The 22562-nt window shown below is 56.3% G+C and overlaps 1 long non-coding RNA gene across 1 annotated transcript in view; it reads left to right on the top strand.

Moving 5' to 3' along the window:
- LOC141088373 (uncharacterized) overlaps positions 1-22562 on the top strand; it is a 46266-nt gene that overhangs the window by 5406 nt on the left and 18298 nt on the right. The window contains exon 3 of the long non-coding RNA XR_012231933.1: positions 1095-1291. This is a non-coding gene — a long non-coding RNA (uncharacterized lncRNA). The remainder of the gene's footprint in view (positions 1-1094; positions 1292-22562) is intronic.

Below are 22562 nucleotides of genomic sequence, written 5' to 3'. Positions count from 1 at the left end.
ATATAAACTTCCCTCCTTCTATGCTGCAGGAACACTACTACATAGCACGAGAGGTCTAAGGGGTAAAGTTTAACCTCAAGTGCGTCGAGTCAGTGTAAGGAGACTTCTAGGCCACGCAATGCTCCTATAGCAATTTAAATATGCAAATAGCCTCTTCAGAGAAGAAGAGGACTGGTGTTCTAATGCCACTTATTAGATGTGGCAATCCAGCCCTCTTCCTCTTTGAAGAGGTTATTTGCATATTTAAAGGGAATCGGTCACCAGGTTTTTTTCTATGTAATCTGAGAGCAGCATCATGAAGGGTTAGAGACCTTGATTCCAGTGATGTATCACTTACTTTACCTGGTACTGCAGCTTTGATTAAAAACTGTTTTCTCTGCTGCAGATCTACCTGTTCTCTGAATGCTGAGCTCTGTATAACCCCGCACCCACAACTGATTTGCAGCTTTCTGTGTTCACTGTGCATAGGCATTAAGCTGTCAATCAATGGAAAGGATGTGATAGAACTACCTAGCAACATGACAAATAGTCCTCGAGTAATGGTCTCCTGCTAATAAAACAATGATTATATATAAACTGCAGAAAGCAGCCCAGTATATATGAAGTAAGACATCGGATCACAGACATCAAGGAATCATTTTCTTCAGCTTTCTTTGACCTGCATCCCCACGTAGACGGCTTATGAGAGTTGATCCTACTAATAGATTTATCTTTAAAGGGGTTTAAATGCAATGTTCTGCAGAAAAATGATGGCCGCCCTGTATGTTTTAGAAAGAAGACCATGATCCATTAGAGTAGTACTGGTTGTATTGCCCTGATGGTGACCCAAGGACCAATCCAGGACCCAACGTCTGGATCTCTCAGATTGTGTATGACAGTGACCATGAATATGCAATCTTCTCTCTACTTCTGACATAGAACACAAGACATTGTATGCAATATGGGCCGCTCAGATGCAGTCAGGAGTCATATCAGGGTTCCGTATGTTGTGGCCGGTCAGCTACCATTGTACTAGGCAGTTTGCTAACATGTAATTAACACCACTTGTATAATTAGTTCAGAATGATCCTGATGCTGGTCATTGTTTTCTTTAGGTATTGCAGTCAATTGAACTTATTGGAAACAAGAAAACAAACACAAAGTTTGCAACAATTGAAAGTTATTTTGGAAGAATTGGGATTGTGAATAGAGAAATGCACATAAGAATTTAGGTGACCCCTGAGAAAGTCACTGTCGGAAACCAAAAGAAAAAGTTCACACAGCAGAAAACAAGCTCTATAAACAAGGACGGGTATGAAACTTGTAATACTGTACTATACTTTATGATTATAAACTGAGAAGGAAACTACCCCAGGGAATGTTCAGCCTGCTCAGAATGTGTGCGACCTTATATTTGAGGTGTCTTGGGATGACTTATTGCATCCTTTTTGCCAGTGCAAGTCAAAACAAGAATGAACTATTTTATGTATAAAAAAATTAGAAATGTTTTTCACATATTAGATAACCCTCGGAAATATAATATAAATAGAGTAGGACGACTTGAAATCAGCGCACATAATCTTGACCCCCTGAGAAAGTAGTGCGCGAAACACCCGTCAGGGCACAGGGATTTTTAGGGTAGGTTGGGGTAATTTATTTATTACATCACTGATCATGTTTCATTTCATATATACTGTAATCATGTTTAGAAATATACTTATGCATATGCACTTCATTGGAAAAAAAAAAAAAATATATATATATACTAGATGGTGGCCCAATTCTAACGCATCGGGTATTCTAAAATATGTATGTAGTTATAGTGGTTTGAAAAAACCACTATATTGTAATCCGAACGCTGCTAACTTATTATAGTGGTTTGAAAAAACCACTATATTGTAATCCGAACGCTGCTAACTTATTCTTATTCTTCTTCTTATTATTAAGTTGATTTCCGCAATTAATGCGGCCCGAACCGCTACACGCACAGACTCCGTTGAGGTGTCGTTTCAAAGCCAGCGTCCACGAGAGGTGTGCTAAGTATTTTTCGTGTCGATCGGATTTGTAGTTTTTGCGCAATTTGCGTTTGAAAATTTTTTTTCCCGTCATTGGAATGCACTGTCTCCAATGCTTTTCAATAGGAAATGGCAAAACGTGCCCTGAGGCGATTGAAATGACAGTTGAGCTCATTGATATGCGCAGGCACACCCAGTTACTATGCCAACGCCTACGAACTTCACTTGAACCCCAGCACTGAGCCTCTGCCACATAATATCAGCTCTTAAAGCGAAACCCACAGCACAAATGCAAATCTAGCTTCATCACATGACACATGCCCCTGAGAGAGAATGTGTGCGCCAAAGTGGATTTAAAAGAAGCCCAGTCAGCCAAACTAGCTCTTAAAGGGCCAACGCGCCAAAGTGATTGTTAAAGGGCCAGCGCACCCAAATGAGTCTTAAAGGGTCGACACACCAAATCGGAGGCTGAGCCACCCCGGCCTCCAAATCGGAGGCTGAGCCACCCCGGCCTCCAAATCGGAGGCTGAGCCACCCCGGCCTCCAAATCGGACAATGAGCCACCCCGGCCTCCAAATGGGAGGCTGATCCACCCCGGCCTCCAAATTGGAGCCTGATCCACCACGGCCTCCAAATCGGAGCCTGATCCACCCCGGCCTCCAAATCGGAGGCTGATCGACCCAGGCCTCCAAATCAGAGGCTGAGCCACCCCGGCCTCCAAATCGGAGGCTGATCGACCCCGGCCTCCAAATCGGAGGCTGAGCCACCCCGGCCTCCAAATCGGAGGCTGATCCACCCTGGCCTCCAAATCGGAGGCTGAGCCACCCCGGCCTCCAAATCGGAGGCTGAGCCACCCCGGACTCCAAATCGGAGGCTGAGCCACCCCGGCCTCCAAATCGGAGGCTGAGCCACCCCGGCCTCCAAATCGGAGTCTCATCGACCCCGGCCTCCAAATCAGAGGCTTTTTGACCTCGTCCTCCAAATCGGAAGCTCAACGAACCCGGCCTCCAAATTGGAGGCTGAGCGACCCCAGCCTCCAAATCTTACCCAGAGTGGCCCCGCCCACCAAATCGGACCCTGTGGGGCCCCGCCCACCAAATCGGACCCTGAGAGGCCCCGCCCACCAAATCGGACCCAGAGTGGTCCCGCCCACCAAATTGGACCCAGAGTGGTCCCGCCCACAAAATCAGACCCAGAGGGGCTCCGCCCACAAAATCAGACCCAGAGGGGCCCCTGCCACAAAATCAGACCCTGAGGGGCCGCGGCCACAAAATCGGACCCTGATGGGCCCCAGTCACAAAATTGGACCCTGATAGGCCCCGGCCACAAAATCGGACCCTGAGGGGACCCAACCACAAAATCGGACCCTGAGAGGCCCCGCCCACCAAATTGGACCCAGAGTGGTCCCGCCCACCAAATTGGACCCAGAGGGGCCCCACCCACAAAATCGGACCCAGAGGGGCCCCTGCCACAAAATCAGACCCTGAGGGGCCGCGGCCACAAAATCGGACCCTGATGGGCCCCAGTCACAAAATTGGACCCTGATAGGCCCCGGCCACAAAATCGGACCCTGAGGGGCCCCAACCACAAAATCGGACCCTGAGGGGACCCAACCACAAAATCGGACCCTGAGAGGCCCCGCCCACCAAATTGGACCCAGAGTGGTCCCGCCCACCAAATTGGACCCAGAGGGGCCCCACCCACAAAATCGGACCCAGAGGGGCCCCTGCCACAAAATCGGACCCTGAGGGGCCGCGGCCACAAAATCAGACCCTGAGGGGCCGCGGCCACAAAATCGGACCGTGAGGGGGCCCCAACCACAAAATCGGACCCTGAGGGGACCCAACCACAAAATCGGACCCTGAGGGGCCCCTGACACAAAATCGGACCCTGAGGGGCCCCGCCCACCAAATCGGACCCAGAGTGGTCCCGCCCACCAAATTGGACCCAGAGTGGTCCCGCCCACAAAATCAGACCCAGAGGGGCTCCGCCCACAAAATCAGACCCAGAGGGGCCCCTGCCACAAAATCAGACCCTGAGGGGCCGCGGCCACAAAATCGGACCCTGATGGGCCCCAGTCACAAAATTGGACCCTGATAGGCCCCGGCCACAAAATCGGACCCTGAGGGGACCCAACCACAAAATCGGACCCTGAGAGGCCCCGCCCACCAAATTGGACCCAGAGTGGTCCCGCCCACCAAATTGGACCCAGAGGGGCCCCACTCACAAAATCGGACCCAGAGGGGCCCCTGCCACAAAATCAGACCCTGAGGGGCCGCGGCCACAAAATCGGACCCTGATGGGCCCCAGTCACAAAATTGGACCCTGATAGGCCCCGGCCACAAAATCGGACCCTGAGGGGCCCCAACCACAAAATCGGACCCTGAGGGGACCCAACCACAAAATCGGACCCTGAGAGGCCCCGCCCACCAAATTGGACCCAGAGTGGTCCCGCCCACCAAATTGGACCCAGAGGGGCCCCACCCACAAAATCGGACCCAGAGGGGCCCCTGCCACAAAATCGGACCCTGAGGGGCCGCGGCCACAAAATCAGACCCTGAGGGGCCGCGGCCACAAAATCGGACCGTGAGGGGGCCCCAACCACAAAATCGGACCCTGAGGGGACCCAACCACAAAATCGGACCCTGAGGGGCCCCTGACACAAAATCGGACCCTGAGGGGCCCCGGCCACAAAATCGGACCCTGAGGGGCCCAACCCACAAAATCGGACCCTGAGGGGACCTGCCCACCAAATTGGACCCTGAGGGGCCCCGCCCACCAAATCGGACCCTGACGGGCCCCGGCCACAAAATCGGACCCTGACGGGCCCCGGCCACAAAATCGGACCCTGAGGGGCCCCACCTGCAAAATTGGACCCTGAGGGGTTCCGGCCACAAAAATCGGATCCTGATTGGCCCCTGCCACAAAATCGGACCCTGAGGGGCCCCAGCCACAAAATCGGACCTTGAGGGGCCCCACCCACCAAATCGGACCCTGAGGGGCCCCGGCCACCAAATCGGACCCTGAGGGGCCCCGGTCACCAAATCGGACCCTGAGTGGCCCCGGCCACAAAATCGGACCCTGAGAGGCCCCACCCAAAAAAATCGGACCCTGAGGGGCCCCACCCACAAAATCAGGCCCTGAGGGGCCCCACCCACAAAATCAGACCATGAGGCCAAAGTGGCCCCTGAGAGGCACCCACAGTTAAATCGTATCCTGAGTTGAAAGTCTTGCAGGGGCAGCAGGCAAGTCTCTCTTAAAGAGGCAGCCCGGGCACCATTTCAAACCACTATCTGTACTTACTTCAGGAAATACACATCTAGTTATAGTGGTTTGAAAAAACCACTATATTGTAATCCGAACGCTGCTAACTTATTCTTCTTCTTATTATTATTATTATTAAGTTGATTTCCGCAATTAATGCGGCCCGAACCGCTACACGCACAGACTCCGTTGAGGTGTCGTTTCGAAGCCAGCGTCCATGAGAGGTGTGCTAAGTATTTTTCGTGTCGATCGGATTTGTAGTTTTTGCGCAATTTGCGTTTGAAAATTTTTTTTCCCGTCATTGGAATGCACTGTCTCCAATGCTTTTCAATAGGAAATGGCAAAACGTGCCCTGAGGCGATTGAAATGACAGTTGAGCTCATTGATATGCGCAGGCAGACCCAGTTACTATGCCAACGCCTACGAACTTCACTTGAACCCCAGCACAGAGCCTCTGCCACATAATATCAGCTCTTAAAGCGAAACCCACAGCACAAATGCAAATCTAGCTTCATCACATGACACATGCCCCTGAGAGAGAATGTGTGCGCCAAAGTGGATTTAAAAGAAGCCCAGTCAGCCAAACTAGCTCTTAAAGGGCCAACGCTCCAAAGTGATTGTTAAAGGGCCAGCGCACCCAAATGATTCTTAAAGGGCCGACACACCAAATCGGAGACTGAGCCACCCCGGCCTCCAAATCGGACAATGAGCCACCCCGGCCTCCAAATGGGAGGCTGATCCACCCCGGCCTCCAAATCGGAGCCTGATCCACCCCGGCCTCCAAATCGGAGCCTGATCCACCCCGGCCTCCAAATCGGAGGCTGATCGACCCAGGCCTCCAAATCAGAGGCTGAGCCACCCCAGCCTCCAAATAGGAGGCTGAGCCACCCCGGCCTCCAAATCGGAGGCTGATCGACCCCGGCCTCCAAATCGGAGGCTGATCGACCCCGGCCTCCAAATCGGAGGCTGAGCCACCCCGGCCTCCAAATCGGAGCCTGATCCACCCCGGCCTCCAAATCGGAGCCTGATCCACCCCGGCCTCCAAATCGGAGCCTGATCCACCCCGGCCTCCAAATCGGAGGCTGATCCACCCCGGCCTCCAAATCGGAAGCTGATCCACCCCGGCCTCCAAATCGGAGGCTGATCGACCCAGGCCTTCAAATAGGAGGCTGAGCCACCCCGGCCTCCAAATAGGAGGCTGAGCCACCCCGGCCTCCAAATAGGAGGCTGAGCCACCCCGGCCTCCAAATAGGAGGCTGATCGACCCCGGCCTCCAAATCGGAGGCTGATCGACCCCGGCCTCCAAATCGGAGGCTGAGCCACCCCGGCCTCGAAATCGGAGGCTGAGCCACCCCGGTCTCCAAATCGGAGGCTGAGCCACCCCGGCCTCCAAATCGGAGGCTGATCGACCCCGTCCTCCAAATCGGAGGCTGAGCCACCCCGGCCTCCAAATCGGAGGCTGATCCACCCCGGCCTCCAAATTGGAGGCTGATCCACCCCGGCTTCCAAATCGGAGGCTGAGCCACCCCGGCCTCCAAATCGGAGGCTGAGCCACCCCGGCCTCCAAATCGGAGGCTGAGCCACCCCGGCCTCCAAATCGGAGTCTCATCGACCCCGGCCTCCAAATCAGAGGCTTTTTGACCTCGGCCTCCAAATCGGAAGCTCAACGACCCCGGCCTCCAAATTGGAGGCTGAGCGACCCCAGCCTCCAAATCTTACCCAGAGTGGCCCCGCCCACCAAATCAGACCCTGTGGGGCCCCGCCCACCAAATCGGACCCTGAGAGGCCCCGCCCACCAAATCGGACCCAGAGTGGTCCCGCCCACCAAATTGGACCCAGAGTGGTCCCGCCCACCAAATTGGACCCAGAGGGGCTCCGCCCACAAAATCAGACCCAGAGGGGCCCCTGCCACAATATCAGACCCTGAGGGGCCGCGGTCACAAAATCGGACCCTGATGGTCCCCAGTCACAAAATTGGACCCTGATAGGCCCCGGCCACAAAATCGGACCCTGAGGGGCCCCAACCACAAAATCGGACCCTGAGGGGACCCAACCGCAAAATCGGACCCTGAGAGGCCCCGCCCACCAAATTGGACCCAGAGTGGTCCCGCCCACCAAATTGGACCCAGAGGGGCCCCACCCACAAAATCGGACCCAGAGGGGCCCCTGCCACAAAATCGGACCCTGAGGGGCCACGGCCACAAAATCAGACCCTGAGGGGCCGCGGCCACAAAATCGGACCCTGAGGGGCCCCAACCACAAAATCGGACCCTGAGGGGACCCAACCACAAAATCGGACCCTGAGGGGCCCCTGACACAAAATCGGACCCTGAGGGGCCTCGGCCACAAAATCGGACCCTGAGGGGCCCAACCCACAAAATCGGACCCTGAGGGGACCTGCCCACCAAATTGGACCCTGAGGGGCCCCGCCCACCAAATCAGACCCTGAGAGGTCCCACCCACAAAATCGGACCCTGACGGGCCCCGGCCACAAAATCGGACCCTGAGGGGCCCCACCTGCAAAATTGGACCCTGAGGGGTTCCGGCCACAAAAATCGGATCCTGATTGGCCCCGGCCACAAAATCGGACCCTGAGGGGCCCCAGCCACAAAATCGGACCTTGAGGGGCCCCACCCACCAAATCAGACCCTGAGGGGCCCCGGCCACCAAATCGGACCCTGAGTGGCCCCGGCCACAAAATCGGACCCTGAGAGGCCCCCCCAAAAAAATCGGACCCTGAGGGGCCCCACCCACAAAATCAGGCCCTGAGGGGCCCCACCCACAAAATCAGACCATGAGGCCAAAGTGGCCCCTGAGAGGCACCCACAGTTAAATCGTATCCTGAGTTGAAAGTCTTGCAGGGGCAGCAGGCAAGTCTCTCTTAAAGGGGCAGCCCGGGCACCATTTCAAACCACTATCTGTACTTCCTTCAGGAAATACACATCTAGTATTAATGTTGTAATCCGAACGCTGCTAACTTATTCTTATTATTCAGTTGATTTCCGCAATTAATGCAGCCCGAACCGCTACACGCACAAACTCTGTTGAGGTGTCGATTGAAGCCAGCGTCCACGAGAGGTGTGCTAAGTATTTTTCGTGTCGATCGGATTTGTAGTTTTTGTGCAATTTGCGTTTGAAAAAACATTTTCGTGTCATTGGAATACATTGTCTCAATGCATTTTAACGGGAAAATGTTGCCATAGGGAAAACATGGGGCAGTCGTGAGGTGGCAGTTATGCTCATTGATATGCGTAGGCCAGGGCCGGCGTCAGCACCCAGCGCACCCGGGCAATTGCCGGGGCCCTGGCGAGATGGGAGGGCCCACTCACGCTGTCTGGGATACCCGCCAGCCGCCATGCCCCCCATGTACTGACCCCATCCTGCGCCCTCCGCGAGGTACCCACGCAGTGACGCAGCCCCTTAGGCTGAGTGCAGATGACTTTTTAGCCCTGCAGATTTCTTCCATTTTTCCTGCAGTTTTTGTGCGGTTTTCCCCCTGTGTATTTGGAGACAGGGGAGATGGAAAACCGCACAAAAGAAGTAACATGCGGATTTTGTACCACAGGAAAACTGCGCGGAAAAATCTGCAGCGTCTGCACAGTGGTTTTTTTTTCATTGATTTTAAGGCTACTGTACATCACAATGCGGATATGCAACGTTTCTGTGTGGTAAAATCCGCTGTGCATCTGCTGCAAATCTGCATCGTGTGCACACAGCCTTAGGGCCAGCAATGATCATCGCTTCTTTCGGCTGTAATCTTGTGTGCGGTGCCGGCACAGGACCTGTGATGAGGTCACAGGAGGGGAGGAGTCAGGGGTCACATGATCAGGGTGGCTGCAGGACTCTGCTGTGCTGGTCGCTTGTCATTATGGTGCTAGTCTGGATGGATGAGGTAACGTTTATGTGTTGGACAGTGGGGTCAGGGAGGGGTTTAACAAGGTGGATGTAGCAGAGCCGTGTGTGTACTTTGTGTGGGGTTAGGAGGGGTTTACAAGGTGGATGTAGCAGAGCCACGTGTGTGCTTGTGTGGGGTCAGGGAGGTGTTTTACAAGGTGGATGTAGCAGAGCCGTGTGTGTACTTGTGTGGGGTCAGGAGGGGTTTACAAGGTGGATGTAGCAGAGCCGTGTGTGTACTTGTGTGGGGTCAGGAGGGGTTTAGAAGGTGGATGTAGCAGAGCCGTGTGTGTACTTGTGTGGGGTCAGGAGGGGTTTACAAGGTGGATGAAGCAGAGCCGTGTGTGTACTTGTGTGGGTCAGGAGGGGTTTTACAAGGTGGATGTAGCAGTGCCGTGTGTGTACTTGTGTGGGTCAGGAGGTGTTTTACAAGGTGGATGTAGTAGAGCCGTGTGTGTACTTGTGTGGGGTCAGGAGGGGTTTAACAAGGTGGATGTAGCAGAGCTGTGTGTGTACTTGTGTGGGGTCAGGAGGGGTTTAACAAGGTGGATGTAGCAGAGCCATGTGTGTACTTGTGTGGGGTCAGGAGGGGTTTTACAAGGTGGATGTAGCAGAGCCGTGTGTGTTCTTGGGTGGGGTCTGGAGGGGTTTACAAGGTGTACGGAGCAGAGCCGTGTGTGTACGAGGTGTACAGAGCGGAGCCGTGTGTTTATGGAGCAGAGGTGTGTGTTTATGGAGCGGAGCAGAGTCGGGGGTGTACGGAGTGAAGCCGCGTGTGTACAAGGTGTACGAACGGAGCTGTGTGTGTACGAGGTGTATGGTGGGGAGCATTTATACCTCCCGAGTCCCAACCGTCTCGGATCCAGCGAGACAGTCCCAATTTTGAAAGAGAGACTCCCCCAGCCGGGAGCATACTTTCCCTGCGGGACACAGGAGTACACAGCGGAGGCCCAAAGAGCAATTTAAAACTTGCACGTAATGTTCTGCCGGAAGTGACGTGCTGGAAGCTGACCAGAAATTAGGTAATTTTAGTAGGAGATGGTGATGGATCTGAAGCATTCCCTGAAGTGCCTCCATGATTCCGTCACAATGTCCTCCTCCAACAGCGCGGATAGCAGGATCGCCTTGGAATCGGGGATGTCGGCCATGTGAGCGGATCATGATATGTACTGCATCGGGAGGCTCAGGTGGGCACTACAATGGGAGCTGGGGTGCTATAGTATCTTTATAGAATCCTTCTGTCTCTGTTCTTTCTCTCTCTCTCTGGCCCCGCCCACCAAATCGGACCCTGAGGGGCTCCGTCCACAAAATCGGACTCAAAGCGGCCCCGCCCAACAAATCAGACCCAGAGTGGCCCCACCCACCAAATCGGACCCTGAGGGGCCCCTCCCACCAAATTGGATCCAGAGGGGCCCCGCCCACTAAATCAGACACTGAGGGGCCACACCCACAAAATCGGACCCTTAGGGATCCCGGTCACCAATTCGAGCCCTGAGGAGCCCAGGCCACCGTATCGGATCCTGTGGGGCCCCACCCACCAAATCAGACCCTGAAGCTAAAGTGGCCCCTGAGAGGCACCCACAGTAAAACAGATCCTGACTTGAAAGTATTGCAGGGGCAACAGGCAAGTCTCTCTTAAAGGGGCAGCCCGGGCAGCATTTCAAACCACTATCTGTACTTCCTTCAGGAAATACACATCTAGTTATAGTGGTTTGAAAAAACCACTATATTGTAATCCGAACGCTGCTAACTTCTTCTTCTTCTTCTTCTTATTATTAAGTTGATTTCCGCAATTAATGCGGCCCGAACCGCTACACGCACAGACTCCGTTGAGGTGTCGTTTCGAAGCCAGCGTCCATGAGAGGTGTGCTAAGTATTTTTCGTGTCGATCGGATTTGTAGTTTTTGCGCAATTTGCGTTTGAAAATTTTTTTTCCCGTCATTGGAATGCACTGTCTCCAATGCTTTTCAATAGGAAATGGCAAAACGTGCCCTGAGGCGATTGAAATGACAGTTGAGCTCATTGATATGCACAGGCACACCCAGTTACTATGCCAACGCCTACGAACTTCACTTGAACCCCAGCACAGAGCCTCTGCCACATAATATCAGCTCTTAAAGCGAAACCCACAGCACAAATGCAAATCTAGCTTCATCACATGACACATGCCCCTGAGAGAGAATGTGTGCGCCAAAGTGGATTTAAAAGAAGCCCAGTCAGCCAAACTAGCTCTTAAAGGGCCAACGCGCCAAAGTGATTGTTAAAGGGCCAGCGCACCCAAATGATTCTTAAAGGGCCGACACACCAAATCGGAGACTGAGCCACCCCGGCCTCCAAATCGGAGGCTGAGCCACCCCGGCCTCCAAATCGGAGGCTGAGCCACCCCGGCCTCCAAGTCGGAGTCTGAGCCACCCCGGCCTCCAAATCGGATGCTGAGCCACCCCGGCCTCCAAGTCGGAGTCTGAGCCACCCCGGCCTCCAAATCGGACGCTGAGCCACCCCGGCCTCCATATCAGAGGCTGATCCACCCCGGCCTCCAAATCGGAGGCTGATCCACCCGGCCTCCAAATCGGAGGCTGATCCACCCCGGCCTCCAAATCAGAGGCTGATCGACCCCGGCCTCCAAATCGGAGGCTGATCGACCCCGGCCTCCAAATCGGAGGCTGATCGACCCCGGCCTCCAAATCGGAGGCTGATCGACCCCGGCCTCCAAATCGGAGGCTGATCCACCCCGGCCTCCAAATCGGAGGCTGATCCACCCCGGCCTCCAAATCGGAGGCTGATCCACCTCGGCCTCCAAATCGGAGGCTGATCCACCCCGGCCTCCAAATCGGAGGCTGATCCACCCCGGCCTCCAAATCGGAGGCTGATCCACCCGGCCTCCAAATCGGAGGCTGATCCACCCCGGCCTCCAAATCGGAGGCTGATCGACCCAGGCCTCCAAATCAGAGGCTGAGCCACCCCGGCCTCCAAATAGGAGGCTGAGCCACCCCGGCCTCCAAATCGGAGGCTGAGCCACCCCGGCCTCCAAATCGGAGGCTGAGCCACCCCGGCCTCCAAATAGGAGGCTGAGCCACCCTGGCCTCCAAATAGGAGGCTGAGCCACCCCGGCCTCCAAATCGGAGGCTGAGCCACCCCGGCCTCCAAATCGGAGGCTCATCGACCCCGGCCTCCAAATCGGAGGCTCATCGACCCCGGCCTCCAAATCGGAAGCTCATCGACCCCGGCCTCCAAATCGGAGGCTCTTTGACCTCAGCCTCCAAATCGGAAGCTAAACGACCCCAGCCTCCAAATCTTACCCAGAGTGGCCCCACCCACCAAATCAGACCCAGAGAGGCCACACCCACAAAATAGGAGCCTGAGAGATCCCGGCCAACAATTCAAGCCCTGAGGGGCCCCACCCTCAAAATCGGACCCTGAGGGGCCCAATCAACAAAATCGGACCCTGAGGGGCCCCAGCCACAAAATCAGACCCTGAGGGGCCCCACCCACAAAATCGGACCCTGAGAGGCCCCACCCGCAAAATCAGACCCTGAGGGGCCCCGGCCATAAAATCAGACCCTGAGGGGCCCCGGCCATAAAATCGGACCCTGAGGGGCCCCGGACACAAAATCATACCCTGAGGGGCCCCACCCACAAAATCAGACCATGAGGGGCCCCACCCACAAAATCAGACCCTGAGGGTCCCCACCCATAAAATCGGACCCTGAGGGGACCCATCCACAAAATCGGACCCTGAGGGGCAAACACCCACAAAATCCGACCCTGAGGGGCCACACCCACAAAATTGGACCCTGAGGAATCCCGGCAACTAATTCAAATCCTGAGGAGCCCAGGCCACCGAATCGGATCCTGAGGGGCCCCACCCACCAAATCAGACCCTGAGGCCAAAGTGGCCCCTGAGAGGCACCCACATTTAAAACGGATCCTGAGTTGAAAGTCTTGCAGGGGCAGCAGGCAAGTCTCTCTTAAAGGGGCAGACCGGGCACCATTTCAAACCACTATCTGTACTTCCTTCAGGAAATACACATCTAGTATTAATGTTGTAATCCGAACGCTGCTAACTTATTCTTATTATTCAGTTGATTTCCGCAATTAATGCGGTCCAAATCGCTACACGCACAGACTCCGTTGAGGTGTCGTTTTGAAGCCAGCGTCCATGAGAGGTGTGCTAAGTAATTTTCATGTCGATCGGATTTGTAGTTTTTGCGCAATTTGCGTTTGAAAAAACATTTTCCTCAATGCAATTCAATGGGGAAATGTTGCCACAGACAAAACATGCCCTGAGGCGATTGAAATGGCAGTTATGCTCATTGATATGCGCAAGCACACCCAGTTACTATGCCAACGCCTACGAACGTCACATGACCTTTCCAGGACACAGTTTCTGGCAGATAATTTCTGCACTTAAAGCGAAACCCACAGCACAAATGCAAATCTAGCTTCATCACATGATGCATGCCCCTGAGAATGTGCGCCAAAGTGGATTTAGAAGCCCAGTGCGCCAAACTGGCTCTTAAAGGGCTGATGCGCCAAAGTGATTCTTAAGGGGCCGGCGTACCGAAATAAGTCTTAAAGGGCCAGCGTGCTAAATCGAAAGCTGAGTGACCCCAGGCTCCAAATCAGAGGCTGAGCCACCCCGGCCTCCAAATCGGACCCTGAGGGGCCCCACCCACCAAATCAGACCCTGAGGTGCTCCGCCCACCAAATCGGACCCTGAGGTGCCCTGCCCACCAAATTGGACCCAGAGTGGCCACGTCCACCAAATTAGACCCAGAGTGGCCTCGCCCACCAAATCAGACCCAGTGTGGCCCCGCCCACCAAATCGGATCCTGAGGTGCCCCACCCACCAAATCAGACCCTGAGAGGCCCCACTGGCCAAAGTGGCCCCTGAGAGGCACCCACAGTTAAAACGGATCCTGAGTTGAAAGTCTTGCAGGGGCAGCAGGCAAATCTATCTTAAAGGGGCAGCCCGGGCACCATTTCAAACCACTATCTGTACTTCCTTCAGGAAATACACATCTAGTATTATTATTACTATTCAGTTGATTTCCGCAATTAATGCGGCCCGAAACGCTACACGCACAGACTCCGTTGAGGTGTCATTTCGAAGCCAGCGTTCACGAGAGGTGTGCTAAGTATTTTTCATGTCGATCAGATTTATAGTTTTTGCGCAATTTGCGTTTAAAAAAACATTTTCCTGTCATTGGAATGCACTGTCTCAATGCATTTCGATTGGAAAATTTTGCCATAGGTAAAGCATGGGGCAGTCGTGAGGCAACTGATATGCGCAGGCACATCCAGGCACACCCAGCACACCCAGTTACTATGCCAACGCCTACGAACTTTTCATGACCCCTCCAGGACAGAGTTTCTGGCAGATAATATTAGCTCTTAAAGCGAAACCCAGAGCACAAATGCAAATCTAGCTTCATCACATGACGCATGACCCTGAGAGAGAATATGCGCCAAAATGGATTTAGAAGCCCAGTGCGCCAAACTGGCTCTTAAAATGCCGACGCGCCTAAGTGATTCTTAAAGGATCGGCGCACCAAAATGAGTCTTAAAGGGCCGGCGCACCAAATCTGTCGCTGATTGACCCTGGCCTACAAATCGGAGGCTGATCGACCCTGGCCTACAAATCGGAGGCTGATCGACCCTGGCCTACAAATCGGACCCTGAGGGTCCCCGCTCACCAAATCGGACCCTGAGGGGCCCCGCTCACCAAAAGGAACTCTGAGGTGCCCCGCTCACCAAATCGGACCCTGAGTGGCCCCACTCACCAAATCAGACCCTGAGGGGCCCTGCTCACCAAATTGAACTCTGAGGGGCCCCGCTCACCAAATCAGACCCTAAGGGGCCCTGCTCACCAAATTGAACTCTGAGGGGCCCCGCTCACCAAATCAGACCCTGAGGGGCCCTGCTCACCAAATTGAACCCTGAGAGGCCCCGCCCACCAAATCGGATTCTGAAAGGCCCCAGCCACAAAATCGGACCCTGAGGGGCCCCAGACACAAAATCAGACCCTGATGGGCCCCGCCCACCAAATCGGACCCTGAGGGGCCACGCTGACCAAATCGGACCCTGAGGGGCCCCGCTCACCAAATCGGACCCTGAGGGGCCCCGCCCACCAAATCGGATTCTGAGTGGCCCCGCCTTCCAAATCGGACCCTGAGGTGCCCCGCTCACCAAATCGGACCCTGAGTGGCCCCGCCCACCAAATCGGACCCTTAGGGGACTCGCCCCACAAATCGGACCCTGAGGGGCCCCACCCACCAAATCGGACCCTGAGGGGCCCCACTCACCAAATCGGATCCTGAGGGTCCCCGCCCACCAAATCGGACCCTGATGGGCACAGCTCTCCAAATCGGACCCTGAGGGGGCCCGTTCACAAAATCGAACCCTAAGGGGCCCCACCCACCAAATTGGACCCTGAAGGGCCCCACCCACCAAATCAGACCCTGAGGGGCCCCGCTCACTAAATCGGACCCTGAGGGGCCACGCCCACCAAATTGGACCCTGAGGGTCCCCGCTCACCAAATCGGACCCTGAGGGGCCCCGCTCACCAAATGGAACTCTGAGGTGCCCCGCTCACCAAATCGGACCCTGAGTGGCCCGCCCACCAAATCGGACCCTGAGGGGCCCCGCTCACCAAATCGGACCCTAATGGGCCCCGCCCACCAAATCGGACCCTTAGGGCCCCCACCCACCAAATCGGACCCTGAGGGGCTCCACTCACCAAATCGGACCCTGAGGGTCCCCGCCCACCAAATCGGACCCTGAGGGGCCCAGCTCTCCAAATCAGACCCTGAGGGGGCCCGTTCACAAAATCGAACCCTGAGGGGCCCCGTCCACCAAACCAGACCCAGAGGGGCCCACCCACCAAATTGGACCCTGAGTGACCCCGCCAACAAAATCAGACCCTGAGGGGCCCCGGCCTCAAAATCGGACCCTGAGGGATCCCGGCCACCAATTCAAGCCCTGAGGAGCCCAGGCCACTGAATCGGATCCTGAGGGGCCCCACCTACCAAATCAGACCCTGAGGCCAAAAGTGGCCCCTTAGAGGCACCCACAGTTAAAACAGATCCTGACTTCAAAGTCTTGCAGGGGCAGCAGGCAAGTCTCTCTTAAAGGGGCAGCCCGGGCACCATTTCAAACCACTATCTGTACTTCCTTCAGGAAATACACATCTAGTTATAGTGGTTTGAAAAAACCACTATATTGTAATCCGAACGCTGCTAACTTATTCTTCTTATTATTATTATTAAGTTGATTTCCGCAATTAATGCGGCCCGAACCGCTACACGCACAGACTCCGTTGAGGTGTCGTTTCGAAGCCAGCGTCCATGAGAGGTGTGCTAAGTATTTTTCGTGTCGATCGGATTTGTAGTTTTTGCGCAATTTGCGTTTGAAAATTTTTTTTCCCGTCATTGGAATGCACTGTCTCCAATGCTTTTCAATAGGAAATGGCAAAACGTGCCCTGAGGCGATTGAAATGACAGTTGAGCTCATTGATATGCGCAGGCAGACCCAGTTACTATGCCAACGCCTACGAACTTCACTTGAACCCCAGCACAGAGCCTCTGCCACATAATATCAGCTCTTAAAGCGAAACCCACAGCACAAATGCAAATCTAGCTTCATCACATGACACATGCCCCTGAGAGAGAATGTGTGCGCCAAAGTGGATTTAAAAGAAGCCCAGTCAGCCAAACTAGCTCTTAAAGGGCCAACGCGCCAAAGTGATTGTTAAAGGGCCAGCGCACCCAAATGAGTCTTAAAGGGCCGACACACCAAATCGGAGACTGAGCCACCCCGGCCTCCAAATCGGAGGCTGAGCCACCCCGGCCTCCAAATCGGACAATGAGCCACCCCGGCCTCCAAATCGGAGGCTGATCGACCCAGGCCTCCAAATCAGAGGCTGAGCCACCCCAGCCTCCAAATAGGAGGCTGAGCCACCCCGGCCTCCAAATCGGAGGCTGATCGACCCCGGCCTCCAAATCGGAGGCTGAGCCACCCCGGCCTCCAAATCGGAGGCTGATCCACCCGGCCTCCAAATCGGAGGCTGATCCACCCCGGCCTCCAAATCGGAGGCTGAGCCACCCCGGCCTCCAAATCGGAGGCTGATCCACCCCGGCCTCCAAATCGGAGGCTGATCCACCCCGGCCTAAAAATCGGAGGCTGATCGACCCCGGCCTCCAAATCGGAGGCTGAGCCACCCCGGCCTCCAAATCGGAGGCTGATCCACCCCGGCCTCCAAATCGGAGGCTGATCCACCCCGGCCTCCAAATCGGAGGCTGATCGACCCAGGCCTTCAAATCGGAGGCTGAGCCACCCCGGCCTCCAAATAGGAGGCTGATCCACCCCGGCCTCCAAATAGGAGGCTGAGTCACCCCGGCCTCCAAATAGGAGGCTGAGCCACCCCGGCCTCCAAATAGGAGGCTGAGCCACCCCGGCCTCCAAATCGGAGGCTGATCGACCCCGGCCTCCAAATCGGAGGCTGAGCCACCCCTGTCTCCAAATAGGAGGCTGAGCCACCCCGGCCTCCAAATCGGAGGCTGAGCCACCCCGGCCTCCAAATCGGAGGCTGAGCCACCCCGGCCTCCAAATCGGAGGCTGAGCCACCCCGGCCTCCAAATCGGAGGCTGAGCCACCCCGGCCTCCAAATCGGAGGCTGAGCCACCCCGGCCTCCAAATCGGAGTCTCATCGACCCCGGCCTCCAAATCAGAGGCTTTTTGACCTCGGCCTCCAAATCGGAAGCTCAACGACCCCGGCCTCCAAATTGGAGGCTGAGCGACCCCAGCCTCCAAATCTTACCCAGAGTGGCCCCGCCCACCAAATCGGACCCTGTGGGTCCCCGCCCACCAAATCGGACCCTGAGAGGCCCCGCCCACCAAATCGGACCCAGAGTGGTCCCGCCCACCAAATTGGACCCAGAGGGGCCCCTGCCACAAAATCAGACCCTGAGGGGCCGCGGCCACAAAATCGGACCCTGATGGGCCCCAGTCACAAAATTGGACCCTGATAGGCCCCGGCCACAAAATCGGACCCTGAGGGGCCCCAACCACAAAATCGGACCCTGAGGGGACCCAACCACAAAATCGGACCCTGAGAGGCCCCGCCCACCAAATTGGACCCAGAGTGGTCCCGCCCACCAAATTGGACCCAGAGGGGCCCCACCCACAAAATCGGACCCAGAGGGGCCCCTGCCACAAAATCGGACCCTGAGGGGCCGCGGCCACAAAATCAGACCCTGAGGGGCCGCGGCCACAAAATCGGACCCTGAGGGGCCCCAACCACAAAATCGGACCCAACCACAAAATCGGACCCTGAGGGGCCCCTGACACAAAATCGGACCCTGAGGGGCCCCGGCCACCAAATCGGACCCTGAGTGGCCCCGGCCACAAAATCGGACCCTGAGAGGCCCCACCCAAAAAAATCGGACCCTGAGGGGCCCCACCCACAAAATCAGGCCCTGAGGGGCCCCACCCACAAAATCAGACCATGAGGCCAAAGTGGCCCCTGAGAGGCACCCACAGTTAAATCGTATCCTGAGTTGAAAGTCTTGCAGGGGCAGCAGGCAAGTCTCTCTTAAAGAGGCAGCCCGGGCACCATTTCAAACCACTATCTGTACTTCCTTCAGGAAATACACATCTAGTATTAATGTTGTAATCCGTACGCTGCTAACTTATTCTTATTATTCAGTTGATTTCCGCAATTAATGCGGTCCAAATCGCTACACGCACAGACTCCGTTGAGGTGTCGTTTCGAAGCCAGCGTCCATGAGAGGTGTGCTAAGTAATTTTCGTGTCGATCGGATTTGTAGTTTTTGCGCAATTTGCGTTTGAAAAAACATTTTCCTCAATGCAATTCAATGGGGAAATGTTGCCACAGACAAAACATGCCCTGAGGCGATTGAAATGGCAGTTATGCTCATTGATATGCGTAAGCACACCCAGTTACTATGCCAACGCCTACGAACGTCACATGACCTTTCCAGTACACAGTTTCTGGCAGATAATTTCTGCACTTAAAGCGAAACCCACAGCACAAATGCAAATCTGGCTTCATCACATGATGCATGCCCCTGAGAATGTGCGCCAAAGTGGATTTAGAAGCCCAGTGCGCCAAACTGGCTCTTAAAGGGCTGACGCGCCAAAGTGATTCTTAAGGGGCCGGCGTACCGAAATAAGTCTTAAAGGGCCAGCGTGCTAAATCGAAAGCTGAGTGACCCCAGGCTCCAAATCGGAGGCTGAGCCACCCCGGCCTCCAAATCGGACCCTGAGGGGCCCCACCCACCAAATCAGACCCTGAGGTGCTCCGCCCACCAAATCGGACCCTGAGGGGCCCCAGCCACAAAATTGGACCCTGAGGGGTCCCACCCACAAAATCGGACCCTGAGGGGCCCTGCCCACCAAATTAGACCCTGAGGGGCCCCACCCTCAAAATCAGACCCTGAGGGGCCCCAGCCACAAAATCGAACCCAGAGGGACCTCAGTCACAAAATCAGACCCTAAGGGGCCACGGCCACAAAATCGGACCCTGAGGGACCCCAGCCACAGAATCAGACCCTGAGGGGCCACAGCCACAAAATCAGACCATGAGGGGCCCCACCCACAAAATCAGACCCTGAGGGTCCCCGGTCACAAAATCAGACCCTGAGGGACCCCACCCTCAAAATCAGACCCTGAGGGGCCACAGCCACAAAATCAGACCATGAGGGGCCCCAGCCACAAAATCGGACCCTGAGGGGCCCCACCCACAAGATCGGACCCTAATGGGCCCCACCCACAAATCCAGACCCTGAGGGGCCCCAGCCACAAAATCGGACCCTGAGAGACCCCGGCCACAAAATCGGACCCTGAGGGGCCCCAACCACAAAATCAGACCCTGAGGGACCCCAGCCACAAAATCAGACCCTGAGGGGCCCCAGCCACAAAATCGGACCCTGAGGGGCCCCACCCACAAAATCGGACCCTGAGGGGCCCCGCCCACCAAATTAGACCCTGAGGGGCCCCACCCTCAAAATCAGACCCTGAGGGGCCACAGCCACAAAATCAGACCATGAGGGGCCCCAGCCACAAAATCGAACCCAGAGGGACCTCAGTCACAAAATCAGACCGTAAGGGGCCACGGCCACAAAATCGGACCCTGAGGGGCCCCATCCACAAAATCAGACCCTGAGGGACCCCAGCCACAAAATCAGACCCTGAGGGGCCACAGCCACAAAATCAGACCATGAGGGGCCCCAGCCACAAAATCGGACCCTGAGGGTCCCCACCCACAAAATCAGACCCTGAGGGTCCCCGGTCACAAAATCGGACCCTGAGGGGCCCCACCCACAGAATCGGACCCTGATGGGCCCCACCCACAAAATCAGACCCTGAGGGGCCCCAGCCACAAAATCGGACCCTGAGGGGCCCCACCCTCAAAATCGGACCCTGAGGGGCCCCGCCCACCAAATTAGACCCTGAGGGGCCCCACCCTCAAAATCAGACCCTGAGGGGCCACAGCCACAAAATCAGACCATGAGGGGCCCCAGCCACAAAATCGGACCCTGAGGGGCCCCACCCACAAAATCGGACCCTAATGGGCCCCACCCACAAATCCAGACCCTGAGGGGCCCCAGCCACAAAATCGGACCATGAGGGGCCCCAGTCACAAAATCGGACCCTGAGGGGCCCCAGTCACAAAATCGGAACCTGAGGGGCCCCAGCCACAAAATCAGACCCTGAGGGGCCCCAGCCACAAAATCAGACCCTGAGGGGCCCCACCCACAAAATCGGACCCTGAGGGGCCCCAGCCACAAAATCAGACCCTGAGGGGCCCCGGCCACAAAGTCAGACCCTGAGGGGCCCAACCCATAAAATCAGACTCAGTGTCCCCGCCCACCAAATTGGACCCTGAATGGCCCCGTCCACCAAATCGGACCCAAAGTGGCCCCGCCCACCAAATGGGACCCTGAGGGGCCCCGCCCACCAAATGGGACCCTGAGGGGCCCCGCCCACCAAATGGGACCCTGAGGGGCCCCGCCCAACTAATGGGACCCTGAGGGGCCCCGCCCACCTAATGGGACCCTGAGGGGCCCCGCCCACCAAATCGAATTCTGAAAGGCCCCAACCACAAAATCGGACCCTAAGGGGCCCCAGCCACAAAATCAGACCCTGAGGGGCCCCACCCACAAAATCGGACCCTGAGGGGCCCCAGCCACAAAATCAGACCCTGAGGGGCCCCGGCCACAAAGTCGGACCCTGAGGGGCCCAACCCATAAAATCAGACTCAGTGTCCCCGCCCACCAAATTGGACCCTGAATGGCCCCGTCCACCAAATCGGACCCAAAGTGGCCCCGCCCACCAAATGGGACCCTGAGGGGCCCCGCCCACCAAATGGGACCCTGAGGGGCCCCGCCCACCAAATGGGACCCTGAGGGGCCCCGCCCAACTAATGGGACCCTGAGGGGCCCCGCCCACCAAATGGGACCCTGAGGGGCCCCGCCCACCAAATGGGACCCTGAGGGGCCCCGCCCACCTAATGGGACCCAGAGTGGCCCCGCCCACCAAATCAGACCTAGAGTGGCCCCGCCCACCAAATCAGACCTAGAGTGGCCCTGCCCACCAAATCGGACCCCGAGGGATCCCGCCCACCATATCGGACCCCGAGGGTCCCCGCCAACCAAATTGGACCCTGAGGGGCCCCGCCCACCAAATCGGACCCAGAGTGGCCCCGCCCACCAAATATCGGACCCAGAGTGGCCCCGCCCACCAAATCAGACCCAGAGTGGCCCCGCCCACCTAATTGTACCCTGAGGGGCCCCACCCACAAAATCGGACCCTAAGGGGCCCCACCCACAAAATTGGACCCTGAGGGGCCCCGGCCACAAAATTGGACCCTGAGGGGCCCCACCCACAAAATCGGACCCTGAAGGGATCCGGCCACAACATCGGACCCTGAGGGGCCCTACCCACAAAATCGGACCCTGAGGGGCCCTACCCACAAAATCGAACCCTGAGGGGCCCCAACCACAAAATCGGACCCTGACGGGCCCCGGCCACAAAATCGGACCCTGACGGGCCCCGGCCACAAAATCGGACCCTGACTGGCCCCGGCCACAAAATCGGACCCTGAGGGTCCCTGCTGACCAAATTGAACTCTGAGGGGCCCCGCCCACCAAATCGGACCCCGAGGGTCCCCGCCAACCAAATTGGACCCTGAGGGGCCCCGCCCACCAAATCGGACTCTGATAGATCCCGCCCACCAAATCGGACCCTGAGGGGCCCCACCCACCAAATCGGACCCTGAGGGGCCCCACCCACCAAATCGGACCCTGAGGGGATCCAGCCACAAAATCAGACCCTGAGTCTTAAAGGGCCGACACGCCAAATCGAAAGCTGAGCCACCCCGGCCTCCAA

This window comes from Dendrobates tinctorius, unplaced genomic scaffold (genome assembly GCF_039654945.1).
Source record: "Dendrobates tinctorius isolate UK_male_01 unplaced genomic scaffold, ASM3965494v1 ptg000038l, whole genome shotgun sequence".
Classification (NCBI taxonomy): domain Eukaryota; kingdom Metazoa; phylum Chordata; class Amphibia; order Anura; family Dendrobatidae; genus Dendrobates; species Dendrobates tinctorius.
The sequence above is the reverse complement of the archived record's forward strand: the minus strand, read 5'-3'. Positions and strand labels throughout refer to the sequence as shown.